A 15,585-nucleotide genomic window follows, 5' to 3' on the forward strand; every position below is an offset into this window, starting at 1 on the left:
GACGGCACCATTTGTCTTTGTTCTTAATTCTTATTGAGTTTGTTTTTTTTTCTTTCTTTCTAATTCTTGCATTCTTGTAAGGTATGCATGAATGTTATATGTTTTTCTTGTTTAGGTTTTGACATTTTATTTTTAGTGTTCTTAATTTCATTAACAAGTTATTTAATTTATTTTTTACAAATTGTTAATTGTTAATACTTAACAGGTTATTTTTTGCATCCAATTTCAACCATTTGAATCTTACGATTTTTCAATTTTTCTTCGAAGTCAGCATTCTACTTCCCAGGTGCTATTGTTCTCTAATTGATTTTTTTTTGTTTTGTTTCCATCTGAAGTTTAGAAAATGTTGCCTAAGAAACATTTATATTGTAATGAATTTTCGAATATATATATATATATATTTTTATATTTTGTAAAAATATTATTATGTATTAATGCTATTATATTATATGAAAGAATTTTTTTTGTTTGACCTAAGACCCATGAAATGTCAGAAACAACATTGAATTGTACTTGATACTAGTTCTAGTGCCCGTGCTAATGCACGGGAAACACCGTCTTGTAGTAATTTCGTACAATAAATATCCGATAAATAGTATCCTTGAAATTTGCCTTAATATCACGAAATTCAAAATATATATATGGGGGCATATCATATGAGAATGATGAGAATATTTATCAACCATTAGATTAAAATAGATGGTTCAAATTAAAACTAATTATCGGATATTGAGACCGATTAACATTAATGGTTTATGTGTTTTTATTGAATACCGTTAATTTTGACCTATATCAAAAACATATCAAACCATTTTAGATTTTTATAAAACTTAACATAGATGATCTATACGATATAAACTTTCAATCAAACGGTGAATTTTGTAAAATTTGTATTCGTTAAAGCGTTATTGAGCGGTGTAACATTACTCAAATGTTACACCGGTGTAATTTGATCTCTCCCCATATATATATATATATATATAGCATGCTAATACGATAAATAGTTGTGTGGATGAGAATAACAATTCTTAATCCTATTAAATTAGCCGTATATTTTTTTTTGTCTGGTGGCTAGAAAATCCACTGTATAGGTGAATAAGTGGAGTGTCTCGGGTTCAAACTCAATCTCCTGCACAAATAGTGTGATGTCCCTACCAACCGATCTAAGCTCACGGGGACAATTAGCCATATTTATACCTGTGCACCGCAAAGGGTGCCCAGATAACAATTCGTTTATATGATTCAATTTTATATATATATATATATATATATATATATATATATATATATATATATATATATATATATATATATATATATATATATTCAATAACAAATTTAGACAAATGTTAATTCACATAATACAACTGCATCATAAAATAACCCTTATGGGACACTCCCCCTGTTTTTTCTAAATATAACAAGGTGAACACTCCGGTACACATCTTATGTGGCCGTGTACCGGTACACTGTTAAGGTGTTTAATTTTAATTGGTCCACATGTAATAATAATTTAACATGTCATTTCAAGACTTCTTTAAATAGAAATTTCCTAAATTACTCTTTTAATTTACAAAAATTTTAAAATGGAAATTAAAGAAATTTCCTAAATTGCTTTTTGTCAAAATAAATAGAGATGTTTTGTAAAAAAAAAATAAAAAATAAAAAGAGATGAGATGTTTTAGATGAGATGAGATTTTTAATTTACAAAAATTTCAAAATGGTTTTTTTTTTTACAAAAGGGTTTTTTTTTTTTTGTGAAATTGACAAAAGGGTTTTAATATGTGTGTTTTTTTGCTTTTCATCAATTTCTATTATTTTTTATACTTATAGCATCACTCGTTTTGAAGCATTTCTTTCAATTTCTCGTAAAGTTCATATTTTTGTTTCATATATGCAATTTCGAGGTTTTTCAATTTCCGGCGGTTTTTTTTTTTTTTGTTAGGTTGTGGGTATCTTTTTTCTCTTTCTTGCATCAAAAAATTCTTACTAAATACCCTCTCCGATCCTATATATAATGTTATCTAGATACATCAATTTTACAATGAATTTAAAAGATAAACTTTTTCTTATATATAGGATCGGATGGAGTAACATTTTCCTTTATGGTATGTTTGTTTCGAAGTAGATGGAGTGAAGGGGAGGTGAGGAAATATTTGTAATAAAGGGTAATTTTGGTAGAAATGCTCAAATATCTCAAATGTTATATATTTTAAAAAAAAACTCCCAAATATTATATATACACGGCACCTTTTTTTTTTTGAAAAACTCTCATATATATATATATATATATATATATATATTTGTAGAAACTCTCAAATATTTTTTTTTGTACAATATTTGAGAGTTTCTACCAAAATTACCCTTTACTAAAAATATTCCTTCAAAAATTTTTTAGTTTTTAATCAAACAAACTTAACGCCTTTCATTAACTAGTAAATGTTCAATACATAAGAGAATAATCTCAAATCTATGGAAACTAGTTCAAGAATTGGTCGCCCGAGCAAGTGAATGAGCAACCATATTCACTTGTCTCCTAACAAACTTCACTTCAAAGTTTATACACGATAACATAATTTGGATAATATCAGCAACAATTAAACTAAATTCCGAATTATCATTATGCCTCGTTCGAATAGCTTTAGTTAAAACCTGCGAGTCGCTTTCAAATTGAACCTTGTCCAGACTTCTATTAGGTAAATGAATATTTTTCCGATATATTAGATCATTAAATTATTAGGTAAATGAATATGATGCCATACTATGATGCCATGCTTTCCATTTTTGAAAAAAAAAAAAAAAAATATTTTTCCAAAATAAATCATTTTTTATCATTTAAAATATTATAATAACTAAATACTATTTATCAAAATTATAAAAAAAACAAATTTTTATCACTCATAATAGTCAATATTGATTTTTTTTTTATGAAAAAATGTAAAAATGTTTGTGTATTGCTTATAAAACATTGAAATTGTGTCTTTTCTTATGAAACTATTATCTCTGAAATACAATAATCGGCAACTAATTTTTTGATTTAATAAATAATTATTAATTAATTGATCTAATGTACCGGTAGATTGAATTTTTTCATATGTACCATAGAAGCCCCCTAATAAGTTTGAGGGCTTTACTTACTTAAGCCCTCAACAAGTTTTATTAGAAAATTGAGGTTTTCATGTAGTGTGTGATTCTTAAAAAAAAAAGATATGCTAAAACTTAAGGGACTTGACAGGACAACTTCAGTTGTATTGTACGTGTTTGATTTTAATTTTTTTCTCAAACAATTCAATACCACCTAATTGGAACGAGACCCATGACATTTAAATTTTTAGCAATATAATATTTCGATGTCAACTAATTGGATTACCTGGGAATCAAAAACCTAGTTATCAGAAAAAAGATTATTAAGTTGCTACCAATTCTGTCGGTCCTAAGGCCGGATACCAAGTTTTCAAAAAAAAAAAAAAAGTTGCTACCAATTCTACCGATAAGAACCAAAGAAATAAGTTGACCAAATTGAAATGTAAAACACTTAAGAATTTAAATGTCGACAAAGTAACAGTTCAACATCAACTAGTTAGATTAACTATGACTCAAGAAACGTAATTCATTTGAAATGAGTGTTAAGTCTCAACTAATTTTCTCAATTGTGACATAGGGAATCAATTCATCTCAGTTAATCTATTCAACTTGACCTAATTGAAATGATAAACACTTAAAAAGTTGAATTTCAACATTCTAGCTAACAGTTCAATCTCATATTGTTGGACGAACTATTACACCAGAAACCTAGTTATTATGAGAGGATTGTTAAGTCACAACCAATTAGTCTGAAAGGAACTAAGGAGATCAAACATTCTCAATCTCACTATTCAACTTGACCAAGTGGGAATGAGAAACACTTAAGAATTCAAATTCTAAAATCAAACAATTCAACCTCAACTAGTTAGATTAACTATATGACTTAAAAAAAACATAGTTCAAATTAAATGACTATTAAGTCTTGACTAATAATGTCAATTGTGTCAACAGAAATAAAAAAATTTAGATCAAACCCTTCAACATGAAACATAGTTCATATGCAAACTTAACTAATTATACTTAATTTATTAAGGAATTCAATTTTTCTCAATCAAGTCGTTCAATATCACTTAATTGGACTAACAATAACTTATGAATTTGAATTTCGATAATTAAGCATGTCTAGAACAATGTCAAAAGTTCATTTACAAAACTTTAGTATTTTTTAATATGAGACGAATTAAATATGAATTTTGTAAATCAAAATATCAAGATAAAAGTAACGAATATTTTGACCTAGAAATCAAATTTTGTGCTCCTTACTTTTGGACAAACTTTTTATAATGCGCTATACATATTTGCAAAATCATCAGAAATCAAAACATGACATTTTCTTATGAAGATGAAAAATTAAATTTAGTAATTTTGTATCGATATAACAAACTTATTTAACCCTGTAAAATATAACGAATCACTAAAAATTAACAATATTACAATAAATATATAAACATATTAAAAAATTTAAGTTTTTTTACTAAAAAATAAATATTTTTTAATAATTATATGCACTAATGATTAAGTGGTAAATGAATATTAATCTTTATAAACTAATAATATTAAAAAAATTGAAAGGTAATAATATTGAAATATTAAAATCGTAGTTGGATCAATCATATTAATAATTTTAAAAGTTTTTTTTTTGTTTGAATAATTTAAAAAGTTATTAAAATCATATTTTAACTTTTAAGAAAATACAAAATACTAAAATAATATTATTTATAAGATATTAGAATAATATTAAAATATTTGAATTTGTCGAAAATCATATATAAGTTGAAAGATATGATGCATGGTTTGATTTATTGTGGAAGGATATATTTGCCAATATTAAAAAGTAGTGTTTAATATAAAAAACTTAATAAAGAAACAAAATCTGCATTAATTTTTTTTGGTTGACAAATCTGCATTAATTACTATATTACTTGTTAACCACATCAGCGATGTACCGGTACACATCCACATAATATGTGTACCGAAGAATTCACCATATAACAATTGGAACTTAATTATAATAAAGATACATAACACAATCATTCTATAATATTTACAAAGTTGATATACGCATAGACATAACCCTTTCGGTGCACCCCCGTGTTTTTTGAATTTACATAGCGATTAACAATTTTAGTTATGCTACAAATCATCATATATAAAACAATCAAAAGTAGATCATATGGCTAAAAAAGTTTCAATGCACTTGAATAACAAAGAAATATCAAGTAAATGGATTATGATAGATTGCCATTGGCTAGCATTGAGATTCTTCCTAACATCGATTAACCAAGAAAAGTCTCTTATATTGAAAGATGCATCTATCTATAACAAATATGCAAGCTGCTCCTACTCTATATATCTTGCCTATAGTCATTATTGTTTGATAGTATCATGATCTAGTCTTCGGCAAGCTATAAGCTCAAAATCCAACTTCAACCTCTGCAGAAAATTTTATCAATCAGTAAATTGATAACAAAACAAAAATCTGAGAAATATTAGAACATAATGTTTGAGATTTGGGGAAATTAATAACCTTGAATTAAATGTCATCGAGGATAATGCCCCAACATTTGTAAGAAAATGTATTCTAAACTTTAACTTTCAAAGAGGAAAAACAATAGTCTCCTTACATTTTCTTGTAACTCACTACTTTGCATGAACATGTAATAATTAGAAATCTTCTCCAGTAACATAAATGATATTGATTTTGCACTCTAATGCCTTCAAAAATACCTTCAAGACACATAAAAAGACTAATACATATCATGAAATTTGTAGATATATTTCATATAAAATAAGACCACAAAGCCATTAATTTTTCATATTGAAACATTTCCTCACAAACACTTTAAGTGCTCGCTTTCATAATCAAAAAATTAAATCCATCTAATGAGGAGTTTTCAAATACAATCAAGCTATGCATCTCACTAACTCTCGCTATAGTAAGGAATCAAGTTATATTAATGGACACTAACACTTATATTTATTTATTGAACCCAACAATCAAATTGAAATATACCAACAAAAAATTATATATTCCAGTATCCCTTGTCCTACCAATGGTAAGTGCATGACTCTATTTTTGGTATAAAAGTATAACAATGCTTCTAAATTTAGATACCATCAAAGTACTTAGGATTTTCTGGGTAACATTACACCCAATTATTCAATGAAAACATGAATGAAAAAAAAACTCAATATATAGCAGAAAAGTTTAAAATCCGATAGAACACAAACAAATTAAGAATCTTACTCAAACTATTAAACGGTTTCAAAAATATGAACAGTAAAACTTTGGCCAAGACTATTCCAATGAAACATTACAAATCCAGTGAATGAAAAGGAATCCATGAGCCACTATTTGTAGCTTGTAATTAAAGCAGCCCTGCAAAGAGTCACACATCCTTGATTAATAAAAGAGTCACACAAAAAATATTCAAGTAAGACATGAAAATGGCTTAAAATTGAGTTATGACGCATGATATAATATCTCTAATAGGACCATCGTGATATTAGTGTTTCTCTTTACATTGTGGTGAAATTATAAAAACCACTGCATCTCTCAAAACTTGTGGTGCCCCTCTGATTACAGGGCAAACAGAACTCAAAAATAAATAAAAAATGGAGCTTTGAAATGGTTTGAATAGATACACATTTAGTTCCTTTTTAATAAAGTGAGCATATTACTTAAGAGCCTTTAGAACAACCATTGCCTTGTTCATGTGGGATTCTTTCATAAACCTTAAATCAAGCAACATATATCCAAATATGAAAGTTTCTTGAGCTTATAAACAGAACAATGAAACTAAAAACAACTAAAACATTAAAAAAACCTTCCATCAAACCAAACTTTATAAAAAGTTTTTACAGTTCCAACTAAAACATTCTTATGCCAATGTGAGAATTAAATATAGTTTTAACTAAAAATGTAAACTATATAAAAGGTAGTCTCCAAACAGTGTTACCATACAAAACCAGTTTGAAGCCAGGATTATACCTTCAATTTGATCGACTCTCCAACATCATTTATTTGAACTCTTTCATACTTGATGCTTAAAACCTGTTACCATACAAAACCAGATATTAACATATTGATAAAATAAGCTATGTCTAAAACAACATTTGAGGTGCATCATCAATTAGAGAACAAACAAAACCGAAGAAGAAAAAGGGTGTGTCTGTTTCATCTTCTTTGTTCTTATTTTTAAAAACTATTAATCTCTTACCTCTGTTTGTTTGCTTTTCTCCAGCAATAAAGGATCCAACTTTTAATTCAACAAAATCTCTGCGTTTTAAAAAAAACAACAAAATCATCAGAAAAGAAATCAAAATCAAAACTGAAAACATAAACAAATGAAACAAATGAAACCCAAAGCATCACTTATATACTACTCAAATCAGATTAAAATATTAACCCTAAAACTGAAGGGGGGAAATTCAAATTCAAAATTCAAATGTACATACCACAACTCTTGTATTCCAGCCTGGAACCTCTGTGTTGGTAATCACGATTTGGGAAAAAATTGGGAGAAGAGGTTTTGAGAAAGTGACAGGTTTGAGTGCTTTGGTTAATGGGTGCAGAGGAGGGATTTTGGCTTCTTCTTCATGGTTCAGATCTTTGTATGATTTGGGAGGAGAAATTCTGGAACAGTGGGCGTGAAGGGAGAGGTTGCCCAAATTGTTTATCACGTGTGCTTTGTTTCTTTGGATTCTTGTGAGGGTTTACCATTTTTTTTTCTTGCCAAAAGAGAAAGACCATGTGGTGGGCCGGATATACATGTTAAGTGGAAGGCCCATGTTTGCATCTTTAGCCAAAAGAAGGGGGGCAAATTCAAACATTTGAATTTTACTTCCAACTCAAGCAACCAAGTTGGACTACTCTAAGTTTAAAATGGTAAAAATTTATTATTTGACAAAAGTCACTCTTTTATTTTCTTCAAAGTTTGAATTTGCATCCAACTCATGCATCCAACATGGCAATAAAACTAAAGATGGAATGGAAATAATATTATTTAATGATGATTTGGCAAGAATGTGGTTAGAGGTGGACAAATAAGCAAAATTTCCCTAACATGAGTTTGGGTTTGTATATTACTAGTTCTAGTGCCCGTGCTAACGCACGGGAAACACCGTCTTTTAGTAATTTCGTACAATTGATATACGTATTGTCAAAATGTTACCGTAAATAAATAAATCATTCAATATAGAACTTGTCGGGCAATTAAGATTTCAGCATATGTGAAATTTGCCTTAATATTACACAATTCAAAAAGATATGCATTATTTCAAGGATAGAATAGTTATAGTGTTTGTTGTTAAGCTCCCCGTGTTTTTGAGATCCTGATTGAGAAATGATCCTAAACATATTGTGCAAACAAAGTAAAACTATAAAGCAAAGTAGAAAAATCAACAAAAATATAAAGTAAAACTATTCACCAAAAGAATTAGTATACTTAGTTTCTTATATATTTGGCAAATATAAAAAATTATTGAAAATTACTATTGAATTCAATGGATAGGCAAAATGGATACACAAAACATGAGAGTGTATCATAAAGGCATAAAACCGTACAACCTCCCATGTGTTTTTTGGAAATATAAAATTTTGAAATTTTTTAGTGTTTTTTGAACTCAATGATGCTAAAAAAGACAACAAATAGAATATTATTATAATGTTTGATATTAAGCTACAACGTTTTTGGAAGATTTTGTTATGGTAATGGTAAATCCCCATGTTTTTGGACGACGGATTGAGAAATTATCCCAAACATAATAGAAAATACTATCAACAAAAAATAAAGTATAAAATACAATCTCTCGTGTGTTATTATAGATAGATATAAAAATTGGAACTTAATGATGCTAAAACTTAATTATCTACAATATATTAATGTAAACAAAGATAGCGAATAGAATAGTTATAGTGTTTGTTAAGCCACCGAGTTTTTGGGGCTTAATTAACGAATAATTGGTACGAATGAAGTATAATTTTTATAATTTGTACGAATGAAGTATGACATTGAACTTAATTTTTTATAGAGCTATGACATCATAATTATTGACTAATTTACTATTATGATATCACATTAAATCAAATACAATTTATATATTTCACATAAATATATAAAAAAAAACCTAAAATATGACTTGCCAATTATTCATCTTCATGACTACATATCCCTGAATTCATGCCTTCAAAGATAAACCATTCATTTAATTCTCCAAGTCCCGGTTTTATAATTGATGGTCCTTCTTTCTTGCACATTAAGAACATTTCTATAAAATCAATGAAAAAATTTCATATTTACAAAAGGGGATAAATTCAATAAAAAACCGCATGTGAATATAAATAGAAAAAAAAAAATATTGAAAAGATCAATTCCTTGTACTCATAAGAAAAGTTTCATATAAAAATATAAAAATAAAAATCACATGGAAGTAAAGTTTCCTATTATACTCATAACATTGTTCTCTTCCAAACAACAAAAGAACACTATCTATAAGGATTTTACTTCTAACACCATCCACAAAGAAATATTTCACTGCTTGCCTAATGCAAGGTGTGAATCGTGTGATTAAGGTAAAGCCATAAAAAGAATGATCTAATTTGTCTGATTCTTAAAACAATAACCAAAAACATGTCGATACAATGGGACCAATAGCAATTTTGTTCTTTTTTTTTTTTCAAATACCTTTATACGAACAATGATAATATCTCTATTGTATATTGGTTTTCCAGTAGTCAAATAACCACTAACATTGTTGTCATTAAACAATAGTGCATCATATACATTATAATTATAATTGCAATTAATGTGTCGCAAATATTGCGCCTTGGGATCTCACGCCAACCGGAGCAAACCATTATGCATTATGCTCAGGCTTCAGAAGCAATAACTCCAGTCCTGAGGCAACCGGACCAAAACATCATAAGATTCAACCAAAGCAAATTGATGTCCTTAAATAAGCTGCATCGATAGAAAAAAAATAACACAGAAAACTGATGTCCGTATCTGCAAAAATATAACTCGTAATTCCAACTAATAATTTTCATCCAGCATTCCTAAACATGCATCAGGGTGATGAAACCATTCATTCAGTTCATGGCTAAAATCAGTCGATCAAGATCTAAGAATCATCTACGAAAGAACTTCAATATCCAAGTTAAAAGCACAAATATGGATAACAAATTCAATAGTTCTTGAAGCAAGACTAATCCTACTTAATACATATCATGAAATTTGCAAATATGATTTCATATATGAAAAGGAAACACCAATATGCTCATAATATGAGTGAGAAGACATATCCCCGTTGTAGCAATATAATACTCCTTAACATTTATAGTTTTTGATCTATTTTCATAAACAAAATAGTAACATTTATAGTTTTAGACTTTTTCCCTTGAGAAATTACTATTACATAGGAAAACAATATATTTATCTAGCAATGACCTTTACCTTATGTTTCTACTCTCAAATGAGAGATCCGAAAATCAAAATTGTACTATGAAAATTGTACTCTTAACATTTATAGTTTTTGATCTATTTTCATAAACAAAATAGTAACATTTATAGTTTTAAACTTTTTCCCTTGAGAAATTACTATTACATGGGAAAGCAATATATTTTTCCCAAATATTTGAAACCAACTGACAAAATTGAACTTTGCCATGAAAAATCAAATTGTAGAAGAGCAATGAACATATTTAGTGGGTTCATTGATGTTCGAATGGACTAAATTATCATTATCTATCTAGTAAAGTTTTAGAGACCATTAAAACAATGACTAAGCAAAACTTAACTCTTCAAAGCTTGATTAAGAAAACAAAAAAAAGTTTATGTCATTAAGTGTAATATTATTACTATTTTCAGGGTCTTATTTACACTTATAACTCCAAGCAACTTTCTTATTATTTCTAAATGAAGGGCCTCATTTACACTTATGTCTCCAAGCAAGACCACAAATAAAACCACAAATTCTTGTATTCCAGGAAAAGGATCAACATTTCAAGGCAAAGAAAAGAATATACACAATAGCAGTCAATGATATTGTATTATTAATTATTAGTAGCAACCATCATACCTGAATAAAACCATAAAACAATCACTCTAATTGAATCTTATAATATCCCACTTCATTGAATGGTATTAATTAAAACTTCAAGCCTATAATTTTAGACAGGCAACATGACATTTTTAATCTTTGTTATTTGTGATCCAACTTGTTCACAATCCTAATATACAAATAATAATCATCATATTCCAACAAAATGAATAATAGAAATAATAAAACCATATATTCCAAAAGATATAGAGATAGTAGAAGATGCAGGAAAAAATGAATATAGCTAAAATAAATAAGTATTACTAAAGTACTGAGAAGTTCACAAAAGCAATTAATCAAATGTTTCTAAAACATTCAAATCATGTGTTTCCTGAAATTGCATATGCTTTATGTTTATAATAGTAAATACATATTTAATCTCATGCTTCATGTGTTACCTAAAATTGCATATGGTTTATGTTACTTGAAACATCCTTTAACATATTAACAAAGTAAAGTGAGGAACCAAAAAATTGTATTGCAGGAAACAAAATTCAGAAAACATATGTTGAGTTCATGGTTCAGAGATTAGCATAAATGTTTCTTTAGGTATGAATATAATGACAAAATTCTTTTAAGTATGGATAAAATGAAAAAATTCAAAAACTGTTTGGATTATTTCCAAATAAATATCTTTTTTCTTTAGCAAAATAATAAATTAAAATTGATACAAATCTTTAAAAAAATTCTGAAATTTAACTATCTAAATCTCACTAACTATCTAATATTTTCAACAGAAATTCAAAAAAAACTTACCCCTTTTTATCGTGACCAAGTTGAACTAAGATGTTGTGATTTGAAACACTTCTTGAAAAAATTGGTGCTTTCATCACCTTCTTTTGACAAATCTCCTGTCAAATCCCTTCAGCTTGCTTGCTACAACAATGGAAATCAATATTTTGGTAAGTAAGCTTGATGAAATGGAAATAGAGAGTAGCAAAAAACACAAAATTAGGTTAGAAAATTAGGGATTTCAGAACACAAAAAACACAAATTAAATGTTAGCAGAAAAATCATAGTTTGTGATCAGAAAGGTTGTTTGTCCATAACCTTAGATAATTAAACTCAGAATTTATAAAACTTAAGACTAAAAAAGATTCAGAACTAAAATGTGAAAAACTAAAGAGAAGGAAAGAAAGAAAGAAAGCAAGCAATGAGCGCTTTGCTGGGGTGAGTTTCTCTGAACCTAAACCTCTCCTTTTTATAGTTGAAAAATTAGGTTTTAGACATTATAATAATCATAACAAAATTAGGGTTTGAAACAATTTTGGGGGGAAAGATTCAAACCTTGACAGTTGTTTATCTTCTGCAGCAATTTGATTTCAACTCTGATCCAATACCACAAAATTGTTTGATTAAAGTTACCTCCTCTGTGTTGATTTCACCGTTTTGGATAAAATTGGGAGATGATGAATTGAGATAGTGACAGGTTGATAGATTAAAGGTTTCTTTTGGTTCATGGGTACGGAGGAGAAAATTTGGCTTTCCATATGGTTTCAGAGAGTTGCATAAACTGGGGGCTATGTTTTTGCTTAATCGCGTGAGGGAGAGATATGTTTGCCAAATTTGCTGATGAGAAATCCCGTGTTTTGGTTTCTTCCTTTCTACCGTACGCGTGTTAATTTTTTTACTCATAAGTGGTTTTTTTGTTTGTAAGCAAAATGGGCTTTTGTGATATTGGGCCAGATCCAGATCCGGATTAGGCTTGTTTGTTAACAAAAATAAGATCCAAGAATAACAAAAGAAGAGGGAAATTTAAACATTTGAATTTTACTTCCAAATCAAGCAACCAAGTTTGACCCCTAAGTTTAAAATGGTAAAAATTTAGTATTTGAATTGGCAAAGAAAAAAGTCACTCTTTTATTTTCTTCAAAAGTTTGAAATTGCATCCAACTCATGCATCCAACATGGCAAGGAACTAAATATGGAATGAAAATAATATTATTTAATGATGATTTGGCAAGAATGTGGTTAGAGGTGGACAAATAAGCAAACTTGCCCAAACATGGGTTTGGGTTTGTATATTATTAAGATTAAGATAAGATTAAGATTAAGATGTACCAGTAACTAGTAATATAAAAAGTTGAATCACCAAAGGTATTAGCTATAGGTATATGATATGTTTGTTTGAATTGTTGAGCCTTGAACTATGAACACTGATGAAGAATGTGAAACTGAATTATAAATTTCGTAAACTATAAGAAAATCAATAATTTTTTTATATATTTAAATATATATATATATATATATATATATATATAATTTTTTATATATTTAAATTTATATATATATATATATATAATTTTTTTATATATTTAAATTTATATATATATATATATATATATATATATATATATTTAAATTTATATATATATATATAATAATAATAATGAATTAATAGTTATCGAAGTTTAGCTCATTTGGTAGAGATATCACATTATGTATGTAGGGAATCGATGTTCAAACTTCAAACATTCCATTCAGCTTAAAGGTGAAAAAAATAAGGGTCTCGCTAACGAGTGCCCCCGGGACACTCTTTAAGCATTCCATTTAAAGAAACTTTTTATTCAAAAAGTTAAACACTACAATTATTACTAACCTTATGTTAAAGTTCATATTTATGTTAAATATTCCATTTAAAGAAACTTTTTATTGACTAATGAAAATTATAAACAAAATTATTACTAACCTTATGTTAAAGTTCATATTTATGTTAAATATTCACATTATTTTTATATTATGTTAAAAATAAACATTTTTATTAAAAATATGTAATAGTTTAGTAGAGTTGTATTGTTTTAAATTGATTTACATATATTATAATATAAATAAAATAAATAAATATATATTATGTGGGTATGGGGCGGGGTGGGTACTAAGGTACCCGTACCCGCACCTATACCCGTTCATTTTTGCGGGTAATTACCCATACCCGTGCCCGTACCCAAAATGCGGGTTTTTACCCTACCCGTTGTGGGTAATTTTTGTGGATACCCTATGGGTATGGGTCAAATTGTCATCCCTAACAATAACTAATGAAATTAAACTTCCTTTTAATATTTTTTTTTTATCATAACCCCCAACCCCCTTTTGATGTTTAATAAGGCATTTTAAAGAAATTGACTATATATATATATATATGGGGGCTGCTAATTTAGACCCAGTTGGGTCTAAATTAGCAAGCTGCACCTTTTGAGTTGGACAAAAATACCCATTTTTTAATTTTTTGGAAGAATAGAGCAACAGGGGCATTTCTGTAATTTTACGCAACAGTACACGCACCCCCCACTTCTTTTTCCCCCCCCAGGACACGTGGCAGCGTGTTAGTGGCCAAAAGCAGCGCGCGTGCATCACACGCACCGACAGACGCGCGTGGTTGTTGCTTGATGACGCGGAGAGAGAAATTTCTGAAAAAGGCAGGCCACGTGTCATGATCTGATTGGCTGCGTTAATTTTTTTCCATTTTATACTTTAAACTCGATTATTTCGTCGTAAATTAATTTTTTATTTTTTAATTTTTATACCAAAATTCATAATTTTTTTTTCTCTACAAATAGAGACTTGGTTTGTTTGATTTGGACACCGAAAAAAAAACGCAATTTTTCACTACTTTAAACTCGATTATTTCGTCGTAAATTAATTTTTTATTTTTTATTTTTTATACCAAAATTCATAATTTTTTTTTCTCTACAAATAGAGACTTGGTTCGTTTGATTTGGACACAGAAAAAAAAAACCCAATTTTTCACTACCTTAATCTCATCAAATAACTAATAATCAACTTACTGAAACCATTTTACCAGCAAAATGGTTTCAGTTTACAACTCTCTGAAACCATTCTACCAGATAAATGGTTTCAGAAGCAAACACAATTAATAAATTACTCACTGAAACCATTCTACCAGTAAAATGGTTTCAGAATACAACTATGTGCAACCATTCTACAAGCTAAATGGTTTCAGAAGCAAATAACTAATAATCAACTTACTGAAACCATTTTACCAGGAAAATGGTTTCAGATTACAACTCTCTGAAACCATTCTACCAGATAAATGGTTTCAGAAGCAAACACAATTAATAAATTACTCACTGAAACCATTCTACCAGTAAAATGGTTTCAGAATACAACTATGTGCAACCATTCTACAAGCTAAATGGTTTCAGAAGCAAATAACTAATAATCAACTTACTGAAACCATTCTACCAGCAAAATGGTTTCAGATTACAACTCTCTGAAACCATTGTATCAGATAAATGGTTTCAGAAGCAAACACAATTAATAAATTACTCACTGAAACCATTCTACCAGTAAAATGGTTTCAGAATACAACTATGTGCAACCATTCTACAAGCTAAATGGTTTCAGAAGCAAATAACTAATAATCAACTTACTGAAACCATT

The 15,585-nt window shown here is 28.3% G+C and overlaps 2 long non-coding RNA genes across 6 annotated transcripts; both read right to left on the bottom strand.

Annotated features, from left to right (window-relative positions):
- Positions 1-5,086: 5,086 nt before the first annotated feature.
- Positions 5,087-7,816, bottom strand: LOC123887516. 5 transcript variants are annotated; one of them, XR_006801536.1, is made up of 6 exons: positions 7,543-7,816; positions 7,305-7,363; positions 7,076-7,138; positions 6,332-6,463; positions 5,612-5,831; positions 5,087-5,517 (listed from the first exon to the last, which is right to left on the bottom strand). It is a non-coding gene; the product is annotated as an uncharacterized LOC123887516 (long non-coding RNA). The 5 variants fall into 5 exon arrangements; XR_006801537.1 differs by having other exon boundaries at positions 5,612-5,811; positions 6,403-6,463; positions 7,543-7,815; XR_006801534.1 differs by having other exon boundaries at positions 5,612-5,811; positions 7,543-7,814.
- Positions 7,817-9,236: 1,420 nt separating this feature from the next.
- LOC123885724 lies at positions 9,237-12,825 on the bottom strand. The gene is made up of 3 exons (XR_006801224.1): positions 12,472-12,825; positions 11,941-12,060; positions 9,237-9,983 (listed from the first exon to the last, which is right to left on the bottom strand). It is a non-coding gene; the product is annotated as an uncharacterized LOC123885724 (long non-coding RNA).
- Between the last annotated feature and the right edge of the window lie 2,760 nt (positions 12,826-15,585).

The sequence above is a fragment of the Trifolium pratense genome, linkage group LG5, assembly GCF_020283565.1.
Source record: "Trifolium pratense cultivar HEN17-A07 linkage group LG5, ARS_RC_1.1, whole genome shotgun sequence".
NCBI lineage: Eukaryota > Viridiplantae > Streptophyta > Magnoliopsida > Fabales > Fabaceae > Trifolium > Trifolium pratense.